General features: G+C 38.9%; 1 non-coding gene across 1 annotated transcript; it reads right to left on the bottom strand.

The window, feature by feature from the left end:
* Positions 1 to 5,663: 5,663 nt before the first annotated feature.
* Positions 5,664 to 5,827, bottom strand: LOC138428548 (U1 spliceosomal RNA). Its single transcript, XR_011252491.1, has one exon. It is a non-coding gene; the product is annotated as a U1 spliceosomal RNA (small nuclear RNA).
* Between the last annotated feature and the right edge of the window lie 4,874 nt (positions 5,828 to 10,701).

Below are 10,701 nucleotides of genomic sequence, written 5' to 3'. Positions count from 1 at the left end.
CTTCTCCATTAATAGGGCTAATTTTCAGACCACCAGATATGTATATGAAGACTCAGAATTGATTGATATGATTTTACAAACTAAAAAGATATATTCTTTTCTTTCTATTGTTGATTTTTTGAATCTCAGTGTAAAGATCTTTGTCCCAGTACTGTGGAGAAAACTTCTTATGAAATGAAAACACAGAGGGAAATCCCCAGTTCTGCCATTCAGGAAAGTACTTTCTTCTGGGGACAAAATACAAATAGTTATGTCATTGGGTTCATGAGGATGCTATTGTTAAGTGACATTTCAAAAATTATGTGTAGAGTATATGTACTCAGTTGCTTCAGTCGTGTCCTGCTCTTTGCAACCTGTAGACTATAGCCTACCATGCTCCTCTGTCCTTGGGATTCTCCAGGGAAGAATATTGGAGTGAGTTTCCACGCCCTCCTCCAGGGGATCTTCCCAACCCATGGATCGAACCCACATCTCTTGCATTATAGGCAAATTCTTTACCACTGAGCCACTGGATATGTAAACATTCATATTCCATAGTTGGGTAGGAAATGTGAGCAAGTCAGTGAGAGCTCCCCAAGAAGAAGATGCCCTTAACTCTTCCTGAAGGTAGAGAGAAGGTCATGAGTATGTTCTTGAAGGAAGCTGCATTTGACCTTTTTCAAAGAAAGTATCGTAAATGACTTAACTAGGAGAAAGAATTTGCATGTACAAATTCCACTGGGTTTGAATCAACACAAACATTTTGGAAGCATCTAATTTGAATGAATAAAATCTCTGCAAATATGTATGAAAATGACATTTCCTCAGTGAGATGTTTATTATAGCAGTTTTGTTTTCCTTTTGTGAGGATTCATCCATATTCTCTTATCCAGGCAACCAGCTGACCAGACAGTCATGAGCTGACTGGCTTGGATTATGTGTGTTGCTTCTGATTAGGAAACTGTCCATAGTCTCCTGATCCCTTAGATGTCTTGAACCTAAAATATTCTTGGTTTTTTAGCAAAGCACTGAAGATCTGAGCCAATCAATTCAAACCACTTCCAAGATATAATTTATTTACCTGTTAGAGCATAGCGAAGTAATTTTTTTATAATCATTATTTATTGACCCATGGCTTTATCTCTCTTTATTGTTCTATCTGTTGGAAGAACTTACGAAAATATAAAACAGTGAAGTAATGTAGAACCTGGAAATTAACTTTGAAGATTCTAGGTTCTGTTATGGGACATTTATCCTTTAATAATGTCTTTTGAGATTATGATGATGATTTTATTTCTTTAGTAGTATTTATTTTCTCACTTATTTGGATTTTGCATTGCTGAAAAACCAAAGGTTTAAGAAAAAAAGTTTGATGGGTGAGCATTCAAAATTTCAGAAGTTAGTGAAGATGAAATGATCCAGTTAGAAGTAATCAGGAGAGGGATGTCGTCACAAAGGAGTTGATGAGACGGCAAAGGTGCAGTATTTGATGAGGTGTTTTGGCTGTTTAGTTTGCTCTCAGATGATCAGGTATTTGAAAACTTTGTATTTGAATGTTAGTTAGAAGAACACGGGATGAAGAGACAAGTGTGGCATACACCTGTGATATCTGAGAAGACTATCAGAAGGTCCAGACAGAGCAAGGAAATGCTTTAGAAAAATGCTAAGAAAAATATAAAATGTGCATTTAAGGTCTGTTTGGAACAAGAAAGAAGTTCAACTTACATTTTTTTCTTCTCAATCATAAAGACCTCTGAGTGCATAAAAGCTGGGCCTCCTTCGTCAGGGCAGATCCTACACTGAAGTCTTATCTAAAACACAGCCTGTGTTCTCTCTGATTCCTTTTTGTTCTCCTCTTGCTGGTATTAAGTTAAATTAATGAAAATGTACCTCTAAGATGGGACTTCCCAGGTGGTGCAGTGGTAAAGTTTCCATCTACCAGTGCAGGAGCTGCCAGAGAGGCAGGTTCGATCCTTGGCTGGGAAGATCCCCTGGAGGAGGAAATGACAACCCACTCCAGTATTCTTGCCTGGCAGATTTCCATAGACAGAGGAGCCTGATGGGTGACAGTCCGTGGGGTTTCAAAGAGTTGGACATAACTGAGTGAGCACAGGCATGTACATCCAAGACAGACTGAATTCAGGGCAATGAGAAATTTCAAGTTTGAGACTTCTTTGTCATTGGCATACAAGGTATGATACACAGAAATAACCATGGTGGGGCGTGGGGAGCAGTGTGGGCCACAGGCGTGAGGGGGAACTGCAAGATGAGGAGGGAAGGAGTGTTCACACAACCATTAATGTATAAGTGAAGGGTCTTTTTGTCTGTTTGTTTGTTTTAGCACTTTTTCATACAGTTTACTTCTATGCATAGTAGACTTGTCCATTTCAAACTTAAGTCAATAGAGGGACTTCCCCGGTGAACCAGTGGTTAAGACTCTGTGCTTCCAGTATAAGGAGTATGGGTTCAGTCCCCATTTGGGGGACTAAGATCTCACTTGCCCTGTGGCATGGCCAAAAACAATATATTAAAGAAAATAAATAAAAGTTAATAGAAATGGTGTTTCCCTCAAGGTAGTCTATAGTATTTCTCTTAGTGATTCAGACAGTAAAAAATCTGCCTGCAATGTGGGAGACCTGGGTTCTATCCCTGGGGCAGGAAGATCCCCTAGAGAAGGGAATGGCTACCCACTACAGTATTCTTGCCTGGAGAGTTCCATGGACAGAGGTGCCTGGCAGGCTTCAGTCCATGGGGGTCACAAGAGTTGGACACAACTGAGCGATTACTTAGAGTGCTCTATGGAAACATAAATTTGGGGAATCTTGGATAATATGGAGTTACATAAATGTGTGCATGAGAGTGCAGATATTAGGGATTTCAATATCTATCAAGCTGAGAGTGGAGCACTGGACATAATAAGACCATGAAACATCTGCCTCTTTGTGGACAGTGCAGTTAAGCTCCTGGGTGTGACAGAGGCTCATGGCACCCTGTTCATTGCAGTCAGCTGCATCTTCTGAGTTAAGGAGCAGGAGGTCCAGATAGTTAGAATCTAATACACTAGTGGGTACCATTTTCCTGAAAGCAAGACATACATCATCCTACCTTTTAAGGTCACATGAGCTATAATCTAGTGTTTTATTTCAGGCTCTTGTTTGCTAGTAACATTCAACCAGTGGGGCGGGGGGTGGGGGGGTAAGAACATAAAAGCATTTTCCAATGTGTTTTTCATGAAAACTCTGCAAAGTATTTCCTGTGACTAGAATTCTGTGAAATTCACTTTGGAAAATATAGGCAAAGGTACAACATTTAAATTAAAATTCCTCATAAATTGTTAGCATCATAATGTAGTACATGTAATAGAGAAAAATTCAAAGTATGCAAAAATATCATTTTTATTTAATTTTTTAACAAATTACATATATTTTATAGAAAAAGAAAATGTAAAATGCTATTTCTTAGAACTATTGACTGTGAAATAGCTTGGCTTCACTTTCGACCAGAAGTAGGAGACAATTGCTTATTGAATTAAGACAAGTGAAGAAAATATGATTCTTTTTATTATATAGAAAGATGTAAATGGCACAAAGAAATGAGTTTTCTTATTTGATTTGGATATCACATTTTATTTTTGCTAAGTCATATCAGTGGCTTGTGTCTGTTACAGTTGAAGTGCCACAGTGCCTTTCTGGTCTGGAGAATTCTGAGAAAAATAGGCTATAACACTCTTCCCACTGTGATATTTTTTGAAAATAGTGAGACAGTCTCAGGGAGACAAACATATACACAATACGCAGACAACTGTACACATATAAGCCTACACTTAATTTGAAACAGACATATTTTAAAATTGGCTACATAAATTATGTATTATACAGAAAGAGGACATTAAATTTCATTTAACCCCTCCCCTCTTTTTTTTTTTTTAAATGTATCAAATCCCAAAGAGCTCTCTCAGGCAACATTGCGCATTGTAGAAAGGATTTGAATGGGGCTGATTCCACTGATTTCTTGGTCTGTTTCAACTTGCAGAATGACTAGTCTCCATATATGCCCTCCTCACAGAATGAAGCCTGAAATAGGCATTTATTTGTGTCTGGATATGCAGTCCTTAAGACAGACTCAGTCTAATTTGAAATACAGTTAATACACTTACAGTTTCCTGTGGTATTACCAACAATGGAATAGTAAATTACTTCACGTGTTATAGTTTGATGTGATTTCATCCTTTTCCCTCTGTTATCGGTGGTTCTCTTTTGAGATCTTAAACAAACCTTTCTCTTTACCTTTTAGAAAATCCTGTCTTATTTGTTGAACATTGATCACTGGTCCTGGCTCTCACGGAAGAAACGTCAACATTGCTCTGGCGTGTGAAGTGTTTTCTGGAAGCATCTTTGATAATGTCAGAAATGAGGTCATACTGTTCTGGGAAGAGAGAGTTTTTCGTGAACTTTTGTTTCTTCTTCCATAAGGCACTGATAATGGCAGAAAACAAGTCTTTGTCAAAGATAAGACTGTAAAACTGAAAAATTTTTGATAGTTGAATATATTTTTTAAAAGCAGAAATTTGACATTGTCTCATTAAGGTAGTTTTAGCTTTGTTTTATATCATTTGCTGAAGTAATTGGTGATGCCCTTTCAGAAAGAGAAACAAAGTAGGCCCTGTTTAACATGACTCATCACTTTCCAGAGAAAGAGATAGAAATGTATAGTTGTTTTTTTTTTTTTTTGAGTGTCTCATAATTATAATTTATACATACAAATCCCACAGGCATATGTCACCAACAGATGGCATTTATTAAAAATACACATGCGTTCTTGGATAGTTTGTGTCATTCTGCTTGAAGGCAAAGGAATGACTTAGACGACCTTTCAAGGACATTCTTCTTAAATATTCAAGAATATGATCTGGAACTGTCCCACTGCTTGAAATGGGTTTACTTTAAATATGTGTCCAGGTTGAATATGTTTGCTGCAAGGGACACACATCCAACTTGAATCAGAGTAATAGAAAAAGTACAATGTATGACCCACTTAGAAAAGAGTCTGTTCCATGTCGGTGTTAGAGACAAATAAATCCAGAGAGGGAAATGTGTAAAGTCTACTTTTCCTCTTTCTTCTCTGCTCCTCTCTCTGGGGCGTCCATTCTCTCCTCAGGAGACAGACTTGGCAGGGGACATAGCTCCAGTAACTGATGTCTCAGTCACCAAAGAGAAAAGATGATGAACATGAATTTGAGCAAACTCTGGGCGACAGTGGAGGAAAGAGGAGCCTGGCGTGCTACAATCCATGGGGTCACAGAGAGTCAGATGCAATTTAGCAACTGAACAACAATAAAGTCTGGACTGATATACTGGAAAGTGAAAGTGAAAGTTGCTCAGCCATGTCCGACTCTGCACCCCATGGCCTATACAGTCCATGGAATTCTCCAGGCCAGAATACTGGAGTGGGCAACCTTTCCTTTCTCCAGGGGATCTTCCCAACCCAGGGATCAAACCCAGGTCTTCAGCATTGCAGGCAGATTCTTTACAAGCTGAGCCACCAGGGAAGCCCAAGAATACTGGAGGAGTGGGCAGCCTATCCCTTCTTTAGCGGATCTTCCCAACCCAGGAATCAAACCGGGGTCTCCTATATTGCAGGTGGATTCTTTACCAACTGAGCTATCAAGGAAGCCCTTAAAAAAAAAAAAAAGAGCGTGAACGCAGTCCCCCACTACCAGAAATTATGCCATGAAGTTTCCCACATTTGGGGAAATCGCAGAGGTCAACACACCCACAGTGCCATGGCTAAGCCTCTCCCTGGGAGAACCACCTTCTTGATCATGGTACCTCCCCTGCCAGGTAAGTATATACTGGAAAACGTGATAGTTCAAGCTTTTTGTGAACCATCTGTGCTTGTACTAGTGGTTCATGCCTCCTATTTCTACTTGATTGAAGATGATGAAAAGCCTCTGCTTCACAAAATGGGACAGATTCCTACCCCGACCTTTAGAATATAACCCTTCCCCTCTCCTTTAGGTCACTAGAGTAAAGTCATAGAATGAACTGGCTAGAGAGATGAAGTGCTGAGCCTGTAAAAGGAGGACATAAACAGCTGAAAGTCCTAGCCAAAACCCCCTGGCAGGGATCTGATGGTATCTCTCAGACTGGATTATGAGAGTACTGGAACAAGAGAACCGTTACTGAAGGCCAGATAAAGAAGAATTTGTTGATACAGAGCATTCGCCCATACTAGAAGATTTAATTACCTGCAAAGGCTGTGGAACTGACATGATGCTGCTCTGACTCTTGAAATTTTGAAGAGAGTATTGGCCCTTTCTAAGTGTGATAAGAATGCCAGAACTGCTGCTGAAAATGGTAGAAGGCGGCTCAAAAAACCCACATGAGGCCGGGAATCTCTCCAGATGGTTATGTTCAAAGGGAGAGGACACCGTCTGCCAGAATCACTGGGAATGCCTTAGTCCAAGGGCCACCTGCATCATCAAGAAGGGGCAGCTGTCATCTACAAGCCAGGACTGAAAGGAGGGGACAGAATTACAGAACTGGACTCGCCGATAGCAAAGGGAGTCATCAGATCCCAAAATTAACAGAGGCCCAGTGACAGCATGTAACCATCAGAGGCAAGGTTTCCCTGGTAATAGATTGGGGGATGGAAAATTTAGGGTAGAAGGTTTACTTCCTTGCTAATTTTCTATTCGTTAGTGTATTGTAAGATACTTTTACTGTTGTTTAGTCACTAAGTCATGCCCAACTTGTTCGCGATCCCGTGGACTATAGCCCAGTAGGCTCCTCTGTCCATGGGATTTTCCAGGCAAGAATAGTGGAATGGGTTGCCCTTTCCTTTTCCAGGGGATCTTCCCCAATCAGGGACCGAACCTGTGTCTCCTGCATTGGCAGGCAGATTTTTTACCATCTGAGCCACCAGGGAAGCCCCTATTATAAAACACTTGGGGGCAGGGAATTGCCTGCCTCCTTCTTATCTTCTACCTTGCCTTCCTCCTTGTATATCTTCAAGTACAGAAAATATTTCTGGAGTCATAAAAGACTTCCAACAAATATTTGGAAGTGAGGTTATTCTGAAAGAGTGAGAGTGAGGGGTGTGAATATAGGCAGCCCTGATGCTGGAGGCCTTGTGAGATTGTGAGTAACTCAGATTTGGAATTTTCATAATATGTTTTGAAACATATCAGTTTCAAAAATTAAAAGTGGGTTTTAAAATTATAACCCTTAATAAAGTCATCTATCTCAACATTGAAGTGTTAAAACATTTATTTAGGTCTTTGGTAAGCTCTTTATTGAGAGGTATGGCTCCAGAACAGAAAGCCAGGAGAAAATCTTTCTCCATGTTGCAAGCACAGCCATTGTGAGAAGGGAGGAGGGTGGTCATGATCATTTTTGTTCCAGTTAAGAAAATGAAGCCTTCAATATTAGGAAGGAAAGTGTTGAGATAGTTGGATGCATTTCTTGGTGAAAAAATTTGGGGAAATTTAAACCAGTCTTTTCAAAACTATGTTTCTGAGAACATGAATTTTGTGAGTGATTAATGCATGTTCTGTGTTCAAAGGGTTTATAGCTGTATCTAAGGTCAAGAAAATCTTCCCTAGTATTCTGTGTGTTAGGGTCAAGATGAAAGCACACATATTAACTATTTGACTTTCACAAAATAGTATAACATTCAAAAAAGGTTATATTTCCAGTGGGTAGCATGATTTCCCATGTCTCATAATCTTATTAAAGAATTAGGGAAAAGAAAATGTAAGATTATGATTAAGAAGACTAAATATAAAATAACCTCATTGAACCGAGAGTGTTTAGAATTTTTACTCTCTTGTTTTAAATAATCTTCAAGAGTTGGAGTGTTTAGTGTTTCTGTCTCTCAGCTTCCGTTCTAGTCACGTCAGAAAAATAGAAATCAACTGACACGGTTCCCCTTTGAAGGAGGTTGCACTTTAATAGTTTAGCAAGAATTTTATGTTTATGTGATTAAGATGATAAGAATACATGCCAAGAGGGGTAGGATTGACTTACACATCAAAGAAAGTGCTCACATGATGTGATTCCAGGTGGCCCTCTTCAAACCCCTTCCTCACCCATTGATTCATAAAGAAATTCTATCATTCTCTTAAAAAGTTAATCCATTATGAATGAAAATCCCCAACAAAAGGCAATGTATTACACTGCTTTCTATAATGCACACCTTGTGCATTATAAATATATGTTCATTAAATCATACCTACATTAAAAATGGTCTTTTGGTCTACAGTGACTAGTAATTCAGTCACTGTTGTCACCTAGGGATATCAGTTTCTTGAAACTTTTGGCAGAGTATTTAAAGCAAATATAATTTTGTAGATGATCTCCATTCATGTCTTTAAAATTTTCACAAATGTCATTTAAGCCCTTCCAGTAAGGTGGAAAATAAATAAAATTCATCAAGTTAAAGAGTTTACTTTTGGCAAACTCAGTCTCCCTGTTTGGTACTGTTTTATCAACCCACAGGTCTGGGAAATGTACATGGTCCCCCCTCCCTTCACTCCTCAATAAATGTTCAGATTGTTCATTTCCATCAAGGTGTGTATTATAGAAAACAGTGTAATACATTGCCTTTTGTTGGGGATTTTCATTCATAATGGATTAACTTTTTAAGAGAATGATAGAATTTCTTTATGAATCAATGGGTGAGGAAGGGGTTTGAAGAGGGCCACCTGGAATCACATCATGTGAGCACTTTCTTTGATGTGTAAGTCAATCCTGCCCCTCTTGACATGTATTCTAAATTGATTTTCATTAACTTAAGTCTTGGGATTGAGTGGATTTTGCTGTGGGCCCTGCCTTATAAAGCACAGATCCAAACACAGATCCACCTTAAACCTCTCAGAGTAGAACATTTTATAGGGTAGCACTACAGAGAACCCTGTAACTAGTAGCTAGGCAACCAGAAGCAACTGTAAGAAAAGAAAATTTAGAAAAGGCCAGGCCAGTGTTATCTCATAGTATTTGGTATTAAGGTTAAAAATATTATCCTGTGTTTATTAGTAAAACTTGCTTTTGCTACTCAGTGTCTTTCACATGTATCTTTACCTGAAATTTATTGTATCAGTCTATCTTATATCAGGCTTATCTGGAGGCTCTTTTAGAGAATTCGCTTAGCTGCTTGGCTCAGGCTACCTTGCTAAGAACTATGAATTAGTCCACGTTAAGCACTGTCATCCTGAGAGTGAAGCACTGAGTGTAATAGGACCATGAAACATCTGGCTCTTGGTGAACAGTGCAGTTAAGCTCCTGGGGGTGATAGGCTCATGGTATCCTGTTCATTAAAGTCAGCTGCATCTCCTGAGTTAAGGAGAAGGAGGTGCAGTTAGTTAGACTCTAATACACTAGTGAGTACCATTTTCCTGAAAGTGAGACATCCATCCTGCCTTTTAAGGTGACATGAGCTATATGCTAGTGTTTCATTTCAGACTGTTTTGTTTGCTAGTAACATTCAACCAGTTCAAAATAGGGGGGATAGGAAAATCCAAGTATCGCCAAACCTGGGGAGAGGAATGCGGCTAGATATTTAAAACAATCAAACATTATTCTAATACCCTTGCCATACTGTGTTTTGTTTGACTCATTCTTTCCTTTTATCACAAATTCCTTTACTCTGCTTCTTTAGTCAATGGCACCAGCCTATGACCAACTCCCTTCCTTTTTATCATACAAGCTAAACTTGAGTTCTCCAGTCCCTGTTGCAAAATTTCCAGTTAAGTACTCATACAGGCCCATCTGGGGTCCAGTGCTCATCTCGGAATCAGTGAACTATCACCATAGCATGAAGTCACAGAAGGTATGCAAGCTCCCACAAGAATCAGACTGCCTGTGTATCTGTGTGAATGAAATTCCCATAGGTACGTGTGAAGAAGAAAAAGAACTGGAGGAAAAGAATTGGCATCTGCTGTACCTTCCACCTCACAATATTCTTCGGATAAAAATGAGTCACCTCATTGTATTCTCTTTAAGAAAAGTGATACCTACCCCTGCCAGGGATATGTTATATAAAGAGTATAATAGCCTTACAAAAGAACTCCTTTTCATTTCCCCCATCAAGTTTAAAGTGACTCTTTCAATGGAGAGAAATATTTCCCTTCTCATTGAATACAGTGACTAACAATGGCAAATAATTGTAGCCAACAGAGCAAAGAAACACACAGGAAAGCAACAAAGAGATGCAAGCCATATGCATTCATTCCTGCGTTTACAATCAATTCCCATGAAGCCTACAGTTAGTGACAAGCAAAGTCTGTATTTCAGAGAAGACTGGACCCTAAGGAAGAAGACCAGGACTAATGAAGACAGAAGAACATCCAGGTGGTTTAGAATGTAACCACATGATGGAACATTTTACTTTCTATTTTTAGCAAGAGGAGCCAGAAGTTGTTATAAAAACCTTATAGTTTACTTTGTGTAAGTAGGCATAAAAATGTATACGGTTCTAAAAAGAGTGTGAGAGTGAAACTTTGTTTTGCAGTACTCAGAACACAATTTAAAGACCCTCTCTAAGTACTATTTATTATTGATACCTAACCTGATCAACTGTAAAGTTTAAAATTCTGGTGCTTGTATAAATTAGGAAGAATTTTTCCTCCAAAGCTATGGTTTAAAGAACTTTATTTTTACTTGAGAACGCTACAATCTAGACTAAATTAGGCAACCTTCCTGCTGGATTGTGAAAAGTGGCTAG

This window comes from Ovis canadensis, chromosome 23, assembly GCF_042477335.2.
Source record: "Ovis canadensis isolate MfBH-ARS-UI-01 breed Bighorn chromosome 23, ARS-UI_OviCan_v2, whole genome shotgun sequence".
Lineage (NCBI taxonomy): Eukaryota > Metazoa > Chordata > Mammalia > Artiodactyla > Bovidae > Ovis > Ovis canadensis.
Note: the sequence above shows the minus strand (reverse complement) of the source record. Positions and strands in the feature narration are given on the sequence as shown.